The 16,951-nt window shown below is 44.3% G+C and overlaps 1 protein-coding gene across 1 annotated transcript in view; it reads right to left on the bottom strand.

The window, feature by feature from the left end:
* KIAA0513 (KIAA0513 ortholog) overlaps positions 1 to 15,878 on the bottom strand; it is a gene marked incomplete at its 3' end in the record, with an annotated part of 44,385 nt that extends 28,507 nt beyond the window's left edge. Inside the window, exon 1 of the mRNA XM_075536749.1 lies at positions 15,753 to 15,878. The remainder of the gene's footprint in view (positions 1 to 15,752) is intronic.
* Between the last annotated feature and the right edge of the window lie 1,073 nt (positions 15,879 to 16,951).

Below are 16,951 nucleotides of genomic sequence, written 5' to 3'. Positions count from 1 at the left end.
GTGTTAACATCACTTTGATATGAAATGAGAAATGAACAAGTCGAATGACTCACTTTTTTGCAGCCAACGCTTAATTGCAATGGTCTGAAACTCAACCCATGGGTATCTCCGAGGTCTGCCTGTACTTTCTCCACAGTTTTCCTACAAATCTAACAGTGCTCTTTAAAACCAAGTCTACTGCTGGATGAACAATCTAGAGGAGAAAGCAACGAGACCGACAGTTCAAGGGGGACATGGGAGAGAGGGAGGGGGGAAATGTAGTGGGGTTAGCAAACCCAAGAACAAGGGAATAACAAGTGATCCAAATCGGTGGTGAGGAGGGTGTAGGAAGCCTGGTAGGGAGTGATCAAGGGTAATGTAACCAAGAGGAATTACTGAAACCCAAATGAAAACTGAGCATGATAGTGGGACAAGAAGAAAGTCAAAGGAAATAGAGGAAAGAACTAGGAGGCAAAGGACATTTATAGAGGTCTAAGTAAAGGCATGTGCATAAATATATTTATATAGGAGGATGGGGAAATAGATCTATGTGCATATATTTATAGGTTTAGTATTAAGGTAGCAGAAGGACATTGGGCCTCCACTCAAGTACTCTCTCAATTCAAGAATACTTTCTTCTATTAAACTGGCATTCTATGATGCTCACCTTCCCGACACAGTCGCCAAAGACAAAGCAGGTAAATAAGCAAATGTGATGAAGAAAGCTGATGGTGCCCGGCTATCAAAAGATATAATGCCTGGGGTCTTAAAGTCTTGAAGGTAAACAAGTGGCCATCTAGCTCAGAAGCAACAAAGCCCACATAGAAGAAGCACACCAGCCTGTGCGATCACGAGGTGTCGAAGGGATCAGGTATCAGGCATCAAAGAACAAAAAATCATATCATAGTAAATGAGGGGAGGAGTGCGGAGTAGAGCCCATTTGTAGGCCACTGGACATCCCCTTACAGAAGGGTCTTGGGAGGAGAAGAGCCAGTCAGGGTGCGATGTAGCAACAATGAAACATACAACTTTCCTCTAGTTCCTAAATGCTTTCTCCCCCTGACGCCCCCCACTACTATCATGATCCTAATTCTACCTTACAAATCCAGAGGATGTACACTGGCACAGATAGGAACTGGAAACACAGGGAATCCAGGGCAGATGATCCCTTCAGGACCAGTAGTGAGGGTGGTGATACTGGGAGGGTAGAGGGAGGGTTGGTTGGAAAGGGGGAACCGATTACAAGGATCTACATATAACCTCCTCCCTGGGGGATGGACAACAAAAAAGTGGGTGAAAGGAGACGTTGGACAGTGCAAGATATGACAAAATAATAATTTATAAATTATCAAGGGTTCATGAGGGAGGGGGAAGAGAGGAGGGAGGGGAAAATGAGCTGATGCCAGGGGCTTAAGTGGAGAGCAAATGTTTTGAGAATGATGATGGCAATCAATGTACAAATGTGCTTTACACAATTGATGTATGTATGGATTATGATAAGAGTTGTATGAGCCCCTAATAAAATGATTTAAAAAGAAATCTCAAGTAAAAAAACAAACAAACCCCGTCTATTACCTTTTTTTTCTTTTTTTTCACAAAGATAGGTCTAATTTTTGTTTCCCAGTCCTTCTACCACTAACCCTTGTCTCATCCCACTAACGTGCTTTTCCCCAGTCTAACAGTACATGTAGCAAACAAAGGGATATTTTTGGGGTGTTTTTAATGATTGAATCAAGTAGGATCTAAAAACTGCAGCTTCTGGAAGAACCACTTGTTTTTACCTTTCTTGTACTTCTCCTCAAATTTGACCTTGGCCTCCTTACGGGCCTTGCATTTAAGAGCAAGGTCCCTAAAGACATCCTTGTTTATAATGGTTTTTTCCAAGGGGATGTCCATGGAGTACCTTGTGGGGATGAGGTAATTATAGTTATAAACATTCACAAAAGACTTGATTTTTGACCACTTGGCAATTTTCTTCTTGGCCATTGAAGCTGTCACCTTGTGGGGATAGCATTCGATTCCAGCCATCGAAGAATGGCTGTAGGGGCAGTCTGGGGGCCATCATCAATGTTCGTCACAATGATGGCTGCGTCCAGAACTGTGTCTGGCCAGATCCAGCACCACCTTTCCAGGTTTCATGAACTTGCCCATTTCGACAACAAGCTGTCAGGCCGAGAGCAGAAAGGAAACTATTAACACTTTTTATCTGATATCTCAAACAAGTCACTGCTCCACCTGTCAGGTGACCCCTGAGAGCTGCTATGACCCAGCTCTGTGGGAGGTCAACACTAGTAGCTTCCTAAGGCCAACACTGGTGGGAGAAAGCCAATATTATTTAATAATCTTTAATAACAAAATAATAATTATAGCTAACATTCACTGCATTCTCACTACACCAAGAATAGGGAATGTCTGGCCTGTGGGTTGTTAAGGTGTGGGAAATCATCAATACCAACTAACACCTCACACTTCACTAAAAATAAGCAGTTCTAGCTATCACATTAGGGGTGATTTAATTAAATGTTTGGCCAAATATAGCAGGTTACTTTTTAAGTTGATAATTTTGTATGGCCCACAAATAGTATTATAAATATTCAAATGGCCCTTGTCAAAAAAAAGGTGCTCTTCCCTATTATTTACCAAGAAAGACCCTGGAGCTATGGCAGGTTCAGTTCCAGAGTGCCACAATAGTGTGAATGTTGTAATAAAGTGAACAACAAATGTTTCTTTGTTTTCCAGTGCATATCAAAGTGATGTTTACAATTACTGTCATCTATTGTGTACACAATGACTTTATAGAAATGTTTGAAATATTGCAAAAATGACCAAAATGACACAGAGACATGAAGCGAGGACCTACTATTGGAAAAATGGCACCAATAAACTTGCTCAACTCAAGGTTGTCACAAATCTTCAAATTAGGGGTAGGGGGAGCAATAACTGTTAAGTGCAACAAAAGAAAACAGAGCCAAATGAAGTATATCTTACTAGCAATCTGACTTAATTCTCACAGTCACATATGAGGTCAGCCTATTATTACTTCTGTTTTATGAATGAAGAAATCTTAAGGGTCAGAAAAGATTAAATACTGATGTAAAGCCCTAGAGTTACAGTGGAAGAATCTCGATAAAGGCAGTTTGACAATACTACCTGCTGTAATCAACACAGGTAACTGTTTGCTAATATGGAAGTATGAATAAGGCCACCCCAGACAGCTGTGTTAAACAATTGGATTATATACTAGTGTGGAGTTCTGGTGGCGCAGTGTTACCTGTTGGGTTGTGATCCACAAGACTGGCAATTCAAAACTATCAGGTGTTTCTGGGGGGAAAGAGAGAGCTTTCTTCTCCCATAAAGTTACAGTTTCAGAAACTCACAGGGACAGTTCCACCCTCCCCTAGAGGGTCACTATCTATGAGTCAGCATCAACTCGACGGCAATGAGCTATACTAGTACACAAGTAACAGTCTTGGAAGATACTCTGTAACTCAAACAATTTTCATTGTTTTGTATCTAGAAGTAGATCATCAGGTCTTTCTTTCTGGTCTTTGTTTGGAAGCTCCATTGAAGCCTGTCTGGCATTTGAAATACTGGTGGGGTTGCTTCTGATATCATAGTAACACATGTCATCCCACCACTGGATGACACACTGACAAACAGGTTTACTAGTATATTGTCGTTAGATGCTATCAAGTCACTCTGACTCGTAGCAAGCCTGTGTACAACAGAACAAAACACTGCCAAGGTCCTACGCCATCCTCATAATGACTGCTGTGTGTGAGCTCATTGTTACAGCCACTGTGTCAATGCCTCTCATTGAGGAGCTTACTTTTCACTGACCCTGTATGCTATCGAGCATGATGTGCTTTTCCAGGGACTTGTCCATCTTGATAGCATGTCTAAAGTACATGAAATGAAATATCACCATACTTGATTCTTAAGACGCATTCTGGCTGTACTTCTTCCAATGTAAATTTGTTTGTTCCCCTGGTACATTTAATACTCTTTACCTACACCAAAATTCAAAGACATAAATTCATTTTCAGTCATGAAAGAATAAAGTAGATGCTTACAAGGTAGTGGGAGGCTGAACACAGCAGCTAGGCACTGAAAATTCCATACTTGGGCGGGGGAAAAGGAAAATTCCATACTTGGTTTTACTTAATAAAAACTCCAAATTTAAAAAAAACCCCAAGATTTTAGGGTTAGATAAGACATTAGATTTCTGGAGGTGATGAACAGGGTTTTGGCTAACAGGTAATAAAGGGACCAAGAGAGGGAATAGCAGGTGAAATGACTGTTGTTAGATGCCATCGAGTCGGTTACAACTCATAGTGACCCTATGTACAACAGAAGCAAACACTTTCAGTTCTGCAGTTGTAGGAACCGAGACCCAGCACAGGGAAGTGGGGAGCTGTCAGGGAGAAATCAGGTGAGCAAAGTCAAATGGAGTTTGCACAACACTGTGTCTGCCCTGATATTACCAGCTAGGTAAAACAGAGCAGCAGGAGCATGCAGGACCACACCTGCTACTGGAGTTGTCTGTTATCTCCCTACTCAGTGCCACATCCTGGAAGTTCACCATGACAAGCGAACAACCAGCCACTGCTTTGAAGGCACTTCTTCCTTCTGGGAGGATGACAACCCCAAAGAATCTATCTCAGGTCTCTCATCTGACGATATAACAGGCAGATCCCCTTCTGGGGGTAAAGCAGTAATAAATTAAAAAGTGGCAGTTTGAATCTACCCCTAGAGGTACACTGGAAGAAACACCAAACCATTTATTTCTACGAAAGCAACCACCCTATGAAGCAGTTCTAACATAAATAAGGAATCACCATGAGTCAAAGTTTTTTCAATGCCATGTATTTTCAATTGCCTCCAATGCATGTGGAAGTTGGACATTGAATAAGGAAAACCAAATTAGAATCAGTGAATTTGAATTATAGTGCTGGTGAACAATATTAAAATTAACATGGGCTGTAAATTGAATAATCAAGTCTATTCTGGAAGAAGTATTGCCAAAATACTCCTTACAGACAAGGATGGGGAGACTTCCTCTCCCGTACTTTGGACATGTTGTCAGGAGAGACTATCCCTGGAGGACATCATACTTGTTAAAGTGGAGGAGCAGCAAAGAAGACAGTGGCCCTTGACAAGATGGATTGACACAGTGGCTGCAACAATGAGCTCAAACATAAGAACAATTGTGAGGCTGGCACAGATCCAAGCACTGTTTTGTTCTGTTGAACTTAGCTTACTAGGAATTGGAGCCATCTCAATGGCTCCTAACAACAACATGAATCAGGGTCTACTTGGCAACTGGTTTGGCTTTGGTTTGCTTACCAGGAATTGTGCTAAGTTGTAGGGATGCAAAGATAAATGGACATGGCCCCTCATTTCCCAAATACAATCTATGGGGAGACAAGCATCGGTTGGTTATCACAGCAAGCTGACAGGTGCTGTAATTTCAGGGTTCAGGTATTCTGGAATCTCACGATTCTGATAGCCAAACAGCAGAGGAGAGAGGTTACAGGTAGAGAAAACAGCTGGTACAAAGCTGCCAGAGTTAGGTGGTCTGATAGCCCCACACACAGCTGATTGAGACTTACACAGACATTGACAGAGAAATGGCAAGGGATGAAAGTACTGCCAATTTTTAAAAAACATTTTATTAGGGGCTCATACAACTCTTATCACAACCTATACATATACATACATCAATTATATAAAGCACATCTGTACATTCTTTGCCCTAATCATTTTCTTTTCTTTTCTTTTTTTACATTTGAAAGTACTGCCAATTTTTAGCATCACTTTAGTTTTTGTTTGGAAGCATTGCCTCAAAACCCTACAATTCAAACTTACAAAATCAATCCCTCTCCTGACCACAATAATATGGGTGCTGTATCCCCTTCTGTTTTTTTGGCTTTAACACATGACAGGGATCACAATACATGTTATTCTGCACGCTAATCCTGCTTTGTATTGTAAAGAGGCGCTTGTTGAAAACCTAGCTGGGGTGAAGCTGGCAGCTATTTGTTTGCACGAAAGTGGAGAGAAACAGAGTTCTGCTGCCATTTTGCTGTGGAGGCATCTAAATGGTTCTAAAAGGGTTGCTTGAAGTGTATTGATCCACAGTCTTCAAGCAGAGGCTTCTCTCATGCCTCCACTGCAGAACTGCGATTCACGGTTTAAAAATGGAACTGATTTCCTTTCCTCTCAGAAATGCTTTGGCTAGAGGCAGCCCTTGTTTGGTTTGTCCATTTCAGAAAAGAAAACACAAATGTAGGAAGACGAGGTTTAAACTAGGGGAGAGAAAAGGCAAGATGAGAAGGAAGAGCAGGCTGCCCAGAGTCTGCTGGGTTCCAGGACAAATTACCTTGCTGATGTTATCAGAGACGAGTCTGAGCAGATGCCCAGCTGGCTGGCCATAGCAAGGCTCTCAGCAGCAGCACTGCCATGCTTGGGGCTGACCTGAGACTGCAGGATGTTCAGCAGTAGCTCGGCCTCTACTCATCAGACGCCAGAAGGACCCTACTGCTGTGTGACAACCCTAATTGTCTCTGATGCTGCCAATTGTCCCCGGGGCGGGGGGGGGGCACAATGACCCCCCCTCCCAGTTGAAAATCCTTGATCTAACTGCAACTACTACAAAAGAACCACAGAGTCCCCAATAAAATGATCTTTAAAAAAAAACACAATCATGTGAATTTATTCCTATTGAAAAATCCTTACCTCTTTAGTGTCATTGTCACCTAAAAAATAAGATCAAAAGTGGAATTATCATCATGGATGTTTTAACGAGTCCTGATGTGAATCATTTAGTAGATTTGGTTATGGGACACCTTGTACATTAAACTCCCTGATGAAAATCAGCCCTAATTGGCAATATCAAACCAGCAGGATGGTAAGTGGAGACCTGAGTACAGCATTGGTCCATTCCTTTGTTCAATCAATATTTGCGGTTGAACATCAAGTGTGCCAGGCTTTGCCTAGGGCAGAGATTCTCAACCTGTGGGTCTCAACCCCTTTGGGGGGTTGAACGACCTTTTCAAAGGGGTTGCCCAATTAATAACAGTAGCAAAATTACAGTTATGAATTAACAATGAAAATAATTTTATCCTTGGGGAGTCACCACAACATGAGGAATTATGTTAAAGGGTTGCACCATTAGGAAGGTTGAGAACCACCGGTCTAGGGGAAGGAGAGCAAGAAAAGCATAGCCCTATGGGACCTTATGTTGTAGTCGGAAAACAAAAAGGTAAACACACAAATCATCACAGCCTGTCACAAGTTCAATGAGTAAAATGAAACTATATTCTGGGTTAGAGCTGGCCTATATAATACAATGTGGTAGCTACTTGACAATTTAACTACTGAGACTTGATGGATTGAGCTGTCCTGTAAGTGTAAAATACACACGAGACTGACCTAATATCATACCATGATAAAAATATAAAATGATATTTTTGATACGTTAGTGCTGTCCAGTTGGTTCGGACTCATACCTATCCTATGTGCAGCAGAAGGAAACACTGCCCAGTCCTGCACCACCCTCACAATTGTTCTTATGTTTCAGCCCATTGTTGCAGCCACTGTCCATCTTGTCTAGGGCCTTCCTCTTTTTTGCTGTCCTCTACTTTACCAAGTATGATGTCCTTCTCCAGGGTCTGGTCTCTCCTGATAACATGTCCTTCTAAGGAGTATTGTATTGTTCTGTTTGTTCTTTTGGCAGTCCATGATTCTTTCAATATTCTTCTTTGATAAAATGGATAAAATAAAATCTATTACAAAAAGTAATTTTTTCTCTTTCTTTGGTTGCTTAATGTGGCCAATAAAAAATTTGAAGTTGCACCTGCCGTTTCCATTATCTTCTATTGGACAGCACTGAGTGACAAAGAGTAGGAGGCAGAGTTCAATCAGCCTGAGAAAGTGGGAAAGTCACCTGGAAGAGGTATCTCAATGTCTCAGCCAGTCCCAGACTTGGAGGATGAGAGTTCCTCCCTGAGACTCTTGGGTGCAAGGATACTGTGCTGAGTGGGGTACACAAAGGGGAGCTAAGGAGAGGCTGAGACTGGAAGGCTCCATGGACAAGCCACATAGGCAGGGCTTATTATAGATCAGTTAAGGGGCTGGGATACCAATGTAAGAGTCATGGGAAATTTCTGAAGGGGCTGAACCAGGGGAAATATGTGCTCTGATTATGAAAAGGCTCTGCATCCTGGCTGCTGTGGAGAATGAATAAGCACACAAATAAGAACAGAGCAGAGCCCCAGGAGAGGCATGAGCCTTGTGGGACACCCCCAGCTCTTTGTTCCGGGTCACCACACAAGTGTTCCTCGGGAGCAGATAGAAAATGAAGCCAGCATTGCTATTTCATTCCCCTAGGGTAGCCAAATGTTGTTAATTCTACTTACATTAACATTTTGATTACACACCCTACCTTCCTCTCCTACAAGAGCAGATAAAAGAGGTGTTTTTTTAATTATCCAAATTGAGCCTTGGGATTCTGAGAGTGATCTTGCTGCTTAATGACGTTCCAAATAATTTATTTCCTCACGAAAGAGAGAGTATTAGACTAGTTTTACTCTCTTAATGGGTTTCCTATTGGCTTTGTAGCACAACATTCCAAATTATGCTTAAAATATAGGGAAGGGGTCTGGGTTTTGACACTGATTTGATATCATGTGGTTCTTTCAGTTCATTCTTGGCATTTACTATTAACTCAAAGTTTGGGTTCCTTCTACTCATAAGTCTTCTACTCACGATCCTTTTTACTGGCCTCATTCTGCATCTTTGCACAATGCATTTTAATGCTTTACTTTGTATTCTCAATCACCTTTTGAAATATTCTGTTCATCTTTTCTTCCGTTCACTTTAGCTATTCTAGATTCAAAAGCAAGTTTCAGAGTGTCTTCTGCTCAATTTTGTCCTTTTCCCCCTTGTCTTCATAGTGACCAAGCTTTCTTCATGTATAATATCCTAGATCTCATCCCAGAACTCATTTGGGCTGCAGTCATTTGTGTTCAATGTATCAAATCTATTATTGAGCTACTTTATAAATTGAGGTGGGATATATTCAAGGTCACACTTTGGTTCTCATAGACTTGTTTTTCATCAGTCAGAACAAGTCCGTGGGCCAACTGGAAGAGGCAATCACTTTCTCATATGCAAGTTCAAGTGGAAGCTCCTGAGACCCTTCTTGTTTGTTTCCAAAATAATCAATGTAATTTCATTTCATGTTTGATCAATTTTAGACTGCAGCAGTTGGTGAGAATCTTCCATTGCTTCATCTTTGGCATTGTGGTTGCTGTGTACGTCTGAATAATAGCCTTATTAACTGGTCTTCCTTCTATGCATATAGATGTTATCCTATCACTGACAATGTCGGACTTCAGGATAAATATTAAAATGTTTTTTGAGGCTGAGTGCAATATACAATGAATTGTGCGAAGACCTGAAGTTATAAAAGCAAAGGAACAGAAGAGCATACTCAGCATTCCTCAAACTGAAAGAATGGAAGAGAAAAAACCCTCAGGCCTCAAATCGCAGTATTGAAGGACTCTATGGCAAGTACTGAATGACACAGGAAATATAAAAAGAAGATGTACACCCCCACCTAATTCACAATTAAAAATTGAAAGAAAAAAAGAGGATGAAAACATGCATCACTATGTCTCTAAAAGAATTGGTAGACATTCAACCGTTTAAGGAGATAGCATATGACCAAGAACTAATAGCATCGAAGGAAGAAGACCAAGCTAAACTGGACACATTAGCGAAAAACAAGGGTCCAGGTTTGATGAAATACCAAATGAGATGTTACAACAAATGAATGCAGCACAGAAGTGCTCACTAGCTGATGGCATGAAATTTGGAAATCTGGCCAATTGACTTGAAAAGATCCAAATTTGTGCCCATTCCAGACAAAGGTGACCCAAAATGCAAATCATTAAGCATAATGCAGAAATTATTAAACAACATGATTAATATCACATGTGTGGCAGTTACATAATCTGTTGTTAATTTGAGACTGAAGAGTGAAGGGGTGGAGTTTAGGCTGTCAATCAGGTCACAGCTTGATGACCTCATTTGGAGGCGTTAAGGAGATAAATAGCTCACTGGAGGCAGGACACACACTCACACCCTGCAAGACATTCCTGTTAGAAGACACATGGAACTATGCTAGAGCTGTGGAGCTGAAGGAGCCACGTGGAGAATCCTGCTGGTGCTGAGATGCTTCCACTGCCACTGGATCCACAAGACTTTCCACCCGCTGGCTTGTGATCTTCCTGCATTCGGCATTATTGCCTGTGTTCCATGAGACTGACAAGGAATTTATGGACTAGTATCGACTGACAGAGTAAGATTGGACTTATGGACTTGATCTGGACTGTTTTATTAATGTTCAATTGCTCTTATATGTAAAGCTCTTTCTTATACACATGTGTGTTTATGAATTTGTTTCTCTGGTCTACTCAGACTAACACATCATGTAAGTAAAATTTTTCTTAAGATAATTAAAAAACATCTGTAGCAGTACATACAGAAAATTATCAGAAATTCACTCATATTCAGAAGAGACTGGAGTGAGAGATAAATCATTACTGGTGTCAGATAGTGGTTGAAGTCAGAAAACACTAGAAATATGTTTATCTGTGTTTTGTTTACTATGTAAAGGTCTTGTATTCTGTGGCTCATATCCTATTATGGATAATGCGGTGAGGAATGAGAATTTCAGAACAGTTCATTGGTCTCATGTGGAGCCTGTACATAGACCAAGAGGTAGGAGTTTGAACAGAACAAGGGAACACCGTGTGGTTTAAAATCAGGAAAGGTGTATGTCAGGTCGCATCCTTTCACCATACTTGTTCATCTGCATACTGACCAAATAATCCAAGAAACTAAACTACATGAAAAAGAACATGTTGTATGGATTGTGATAAGAGTTGTATGAGCCCCTAATAAAATGATTTTTAAAAGAAAGAAAGAAAAAGAACATGTTATCAAGATTGAAGGAAGACTTAGGTAACAACATGCAATTTACAAATAACACAACCTTGCTTGCTGGAAGTAAAGAGGACTTGAAGCACTTACTGATGAAGATCAAAGACTACAGCCTTCAATGTGGATTACATTTCAATATAAAGAAAACAAATATTGTCATACCAGGATTAAAAAGCAACATCATGAAAAATATAGGGTTACCATATATTGGTTACAGCATCTAACAATAACAACAGTAAAGCATTTTGCATCTTTGTTTTCCAGGTTCCCCCATATCCCCTAGCTTAAGGATGTCAGCTTAACAGCAGACAGCTAAGCTTGTTTACACTGGCATTTTCTTTTCTTTTTTTCACTCTGGCATTTTCCATTGGCCATTTACTGAACTGTTTTTGAAATCATATTTTTCTCTAGCTCATTGGCCAGTTTTTGCCATGGTTGAGTCATCGTGTCATGTGAAGGCCAGGGGCAATCTCAGCCCACACCTGGTCTAAGGGAAACCACCACTAAAGAACAAGGTCTATACCAGGGACATATTTTCTGAACACATTCAGTAATTAAGAGGGGAGAAAACCTCCTCTCTCTAAATGCATCATTTCTCTCAGCATTTGTTGGAAATTATTCCTAGGAAGGTAAGTCTTATTCATTCATTTCAAAATTTTACAGGTAGGAGAACAGGTTCTGGATGAACCCACATAATTCCAGAGCATGTAAGCAGGTTTTTCTTGGTGAGGTTCTTCCTCCATTGTGCAACATAGATCTTCACACACATATGCTATCTTTGAACACTTCTCCTTTTGAGAGCTGTAATCATACTATGTAACATAAGGACCACAAAAAAAGCTCTAAACTGGGTGCCTAAAATGGGGAGCAACAGAGGGGACAGGAGAGACGTGGAGATTCAATGCTAAGTGGCAGCCTGGAGTGGATTCCGGAACAGTAAGAAGATATTAGTGCACAGTTGGTAAGTGACACAAGGATTCCCAGGCAAGTGACCACTTCTTGCTTGGCCCACCCAAGGACCAAAGGCAGCACATTAACAAAAATGGCAGATGAGGTCAAAGACAGTCTGTGGCATGGGCATCTTTTCTCTGCATTGAACAAGAACCAAACATTGGCAATAAAAAGGAATGAAATATACAACATGAATGGACCTTGGAAGCATTATGCTGAGTGAAAGTAGCTAGTCAAAAGGGACATACATTGTAAAATGTTCCCGATCAAGGCACATCCAGTGAAAAAGCCTTAAGGCAAAATGATGGGGGTGTGTTCAAGGAGCAAAAAGCAGGCTGGACCTTCATGAGTGAGATCAGGAGTCAAAGGAGGCCAGTACTTGTATAGCTGCCATGGTAGTTCATGGTAAGGATTCAGAATTTGATTCCAAGAGCACAGAGAGGCCACTGAAGGGTTTCAAGCAGGGCAGAGGCATGATTTGACTCTGTTGATCTCATGTTCAAGATGAATTCTTAAGACTGAAGTCTCTCTGACTATATACCTCTTGTCCTTTGTTTTGGGGGATAGGGAGTCTCTAGAGAACAAGTTCAATAAATGGTAGTCTAGAACACTCTAAAATCATGGCTCCCAAGGTTCTTCAGACTCGCCAGCTCTTATTCCTCTACCATTCTAGCAATTTCCAGTAGATATGCTTGCGTATTTCTTTTCCTATGTCCTTCATTAAATATGACATTCAAAAGAGAACACAATATTCTAAGCATGGAATAAACTGAAATGATGACCTTTCTCATTCCAGACCCGTCCTTCTATTGATGTGTCTCAAGATTGCCTGGGCTTTTAATTCTGTTTTATGTCATTGACTGGCTGAAGCATCTTTCAGACAACCTCCCTGGTGTTTTTGATTGATGCCCAGATTTAGAGCATGGAATTTAAGCTTGTTCTTCCTTAATGAGAACAGTTGTGCCCTGTTTGTTTTTTAAGGTCATCATAACCTAAACTGTGCCCCTGTTTATTTTTTTTAATGGTGAAAATGAGCAAGAGTATTATACTGGGTCGGTCGGCTCCAGTTTCACAACCAGTGAATTTCTCTTCCGGGTGGAGGTTAAGGAAAATTTTTATAGCAGTTTCCCTAAAATTGCCTTGTACCTGTTCCCTTGCATCACACGTCTGAGGACACCCAGACAATTTGGAAATGCTGAGCTCTTAAGCAAAAGACACTCCTTGTGATTGCACTTCCTGCTAGATTTCTCAAAGACTTATAAACAAATCTGAGGTGAGGCAGATTCTCAAGCTGGGGGAAGAGAGAAGTGGTGGTGAAGCTCAGTTTCAACTGCACCAGCGAACGAGGCTGACTTAAGTGCGCAGGACCATGGGAAAGATAAAGACACTTGGCTAGAAGAAGCCGGAGAAGACCTGGCATATCATCAGAACAGACCTCCATGTCCCATTCCTCAGAGGTGATCCTGCTGCCTATGGCCCCTTTGCCCCCTGGTAGCTCAGCGACCTTAGGCAACTCACTGAGCCTTGGATTCCTCACCTGCAACCCAGGATTATGATAACTTAATCACAAAAAACTCCATCGAATTGATGCTGACTCATAGCAATCCTAGGACAAGGTAAAACTCCTACTGTGAATTTCTGAGTCTTTAACTGTTTACATGAGTAAAGTCCTTTCTCCTGAAGATCGGCTGGTGGTTTTGAACTGCCTAACCTTGCAGATCGTAGCCCAAAGCATAAGCACTATGCCAACAGGGCTCCAGTTAAGTTGATGGTAAAGATTAAGACCTCGTGTGTACATCACTTAACTAAAGTACTTTTAGAAAGTATATTCTAAAGTAAAACTACTTTAGATGCACCCACATAAAATGAGGAGTTATTATTGGCAAGAAGATTTTTTTCTCTCCTCCCTCAGATCACTTGCCTGCTGACTTGACTTTTCAGGACTTACAATCTCTCCTGGTTGCATCTGCTGTTTCTTTCCAGGTGATTACTTTCTTGCAGGAGGCAGTGAGAGGCCTGTGAGTAAGCCACCCCACCCTACACCTTCCCCAGGAGTAGTCCACAAAAGGAGGCCCTCAAAGCCAGTAGGATTCCCATAAGAAGATTGACTTTGTAAGAAATAAACTCATTGCCCTGGAGAGAGAACCACCTCTACTGTGTGTAAATGTGTTCCACTGTCCGGAATTACATAGCAAAGTCTTTAAGGCCCCTGCGTGTCTTTCTATTGCCTTTAGTTGTTATATTTGCAAATACAACTACTCAGGAGATGGACATCATGCTTGGTAAAACAGAGGTCAGAGAACAGGAGGAAGACCCTCAAGGAGATGGATTGACACGGTGGCTGCAACAATGGCTCAAACATTAGCAATTGTGAGGAGAGCAGAGAACTAGGGCAGTGTTTCCTTCTGTTGCACACGGGTTTGCTGTGAGTCAGAGCTGACTCGCCAGGAGCTAACAAACAGCAGCAGCAACAATCTTCACATTGTCACATACCATGAAAAGGACAAACGCTGCATATATCTCAGAACCAGGAGAGGGTGGAAGAGTCTGGCACCCTCCTGGAGGGCGTGTGTGTGTGTGCACGCGCGCACGCACATGTGCGCGCACACGTCTTTTGAGTATCCTGGTTTCTTTCAGGCAGAAGAGACCCTCACAAAACAACCAGTAGAACCCATGACCATCAAGTCAATTTTTGACTCATGGTGATCCTATAGGACAGGGTAGAACTGCCCTCTGGTTTTTCGTATGGTAACTCTTTATAGGAGTAGAAAGTCCTGTCTTTCTCCCACAGAGTGGCTGGTGGTTTCGAACTGATGACCCTGTGGATTACAGCCCAGGGCATAACCACTGTGTCACCTTGGCTGGGGGGGTGGGGGTGTGAGCCCACACCCAGTCTCCAGGCCTGTCAGGGAACGGTCCTGTTTCTGACGGATGAGTGAGTGGGAGGGAAGGAGGGAAGGGCCCCTCAGTGGTCAGCCCCCGCTGTGCACCGTGATAACACACTTCCAGCAGGCAGCAAAGCTGTTGCCGAACTCGACTGAACGTCGTCCCTGGTGGCAGTCAGCCTGTGGCACTGACCCTGGGTCACCCCACTGCCCCTCAGTAGCTGCGCACCTGGGCCACGCGGGCTGCAGGCAGCACCCAGCAAGGCCCTTCCCCTCCTCCTCTCCGGGGCAGCAGTCTGGGGACCAGGGCTAACCCCCAAAGTCCCTGCCGCAGACCCGCCGCGGGCTGGGGTGAGGTGGGGGTGGGGCACTGGACCGCCTCCAGCGCCGTCCGCAGCCCCCCAGGACCGTGTCGCTTCCCATGTCCGTCCCCCCCTCCCAGAGAGCCCCGTTCCTGGAGAACCCCGTCCTGTCTGCCATGGTGCCCGCTGGGGAACCCCAAGGTCCTGGAGACCCGTGCGCCGTCTCCTCGGCACCCCGTCCTGTCGGTCACGGTGCCCCTCCGACAGCAGACGCGGAGGTCCTTGCACACGGACCTCGTCTCCTGGGCATTCACCGTCTCCTGGGCACCCCGTCCGGTGAGTCGTGACGCGCCCCTCAGGGACGCCAAGGCATCGCGAACCCCGCACACCGTCTCCTCAGCATCCTGTCCTGTCAGTCATGCTGCCTCCTGGGCACCCCAAGGCCCCGCACGTCGTCTCCTCAGCACCCCGTCTTGTCAGCGGCCGCGTCCCAGCTGTCCCCCTTAGAGAGCCCCGCGGTCCCCTCAGCACCCCGTCCCGCCCCCGCCGCTCCAGGCCGCCACCCCGCGGACTCGTTCCCCTCAGCCATGAGGGAGAGCCCGGAGGCACCCCGCGCCCCACTCACCGCGGCAGCGGGGCGCGCGGAACAGGAGCAGCTGACTGGAGTCGGCTGACAGACGCGGGATTCGCAGCTGAGGAGACTGCGCCGGCCGCAGGCAGCCCGAGTCTTCCGAGCGCGCGCCCGGGGGCGGGAGCGCGCGCGGGCTGTCACTCACCGGAGGGCCCGCCTCTCCCCGTCTGCGCAGGCGTCGAGAGCGGACACTCGGCCCCGCCCCGCCACAGGCGGAATCCCGAGAACCCCGGCGGTCACGTGAAGGGGCGGGCCTAACCTCCTCTCTCGGGGTCGCTCCCATTTCCACGCCCGCAGACGGGTCCTCCCTTCAGCCGGGACCTGGTACTCCCGAGGCCTATGTAACCTCGGCTGGACGGGAAACGCGCGCCAGTTCGGAAACCGGCTTCAGAAGGGACTTGTGAATTGTTGCTGTGGAAGGTGCGGGCTGTCGGTTCCTGGATTCTCTCAAAACCAGGCTGTAACTCGGGCCGAGGGGAGCCTGGCGACCAGGTTTCTCGGCCTACCAATTTGGGAATCGCAGGCGGAAGAAGCAGTTCTACGTTATTGCTTCCCTTCCCCGGGTCCCCCAGCTTTAACACAAGATGCCACTCCCTGCGCCCCCCATCCCCGCGCCTCAGTTCTGGTCAGAACGTTAACGCTGGAAGAGCAAGGTAGTGGGAGGTCCGATTTTTAAAAGGACGGTCTTCAACATTGATGATCCTACCTCAACTCCAACTCTGAGGTCATTTCGTCTCTTCTCTATTTCAATTAGAAAAGGTAAAAGATAGGCAAGGTTTTGTGGCTCTTAAGAAAGGAAAGGAGCCCTGGTGGCCCTGCCAGGTAAGCATTGGACTGCTGACCTCAAGATGGGTTGTTCAAACCCGCCCGGCACTCAGCAGAAGAAAGATGTTTTCTGCTCTGGTCCACTTAGAGCCTCAGAAACCGTCGCAACTTGATGGTTTGGGTTTTTGGGAAATATAGTCGGCCCTCCTCCATATCCTCCAGAATGACCAACCTCAGATCACAAATATTGGGGGTGAGGTGGGTTAAGGGGAACAAATTCTAGAAAGTTCCAAAGAACAAAACTTGACTCCCACGCCACAATCTCTATGCTGCATCCAGGCGGGTGGAGTGATGCGGAGCATAGCCTGAGGTAGTCTCTGCAGCCTTCCGCGCATGAGCCTTGTTCATTCTGGATCTCATTAGTTCAT

Source organism: Tenrec ecaudatus, chromosome 18, assembly GCF_050624435.1.
Source record: "Tenrec ecaudatus isolate mTenEca1 chromosome 18, mTenEca1.hap1, whole genome shotgun sequence".
Taxonomy (NCBI): Eukaryota; Metazoa; Chordata; class Mammalia; order Afrosoricida; family Tenrecidae; genus Tenrec; species Tenrec ecaudatus.
The sequence above is the reverse complement of the archived record's forward strand: the minus strand, read 5'-3'. Positions and strand labels throughout refer to the sequence as shown.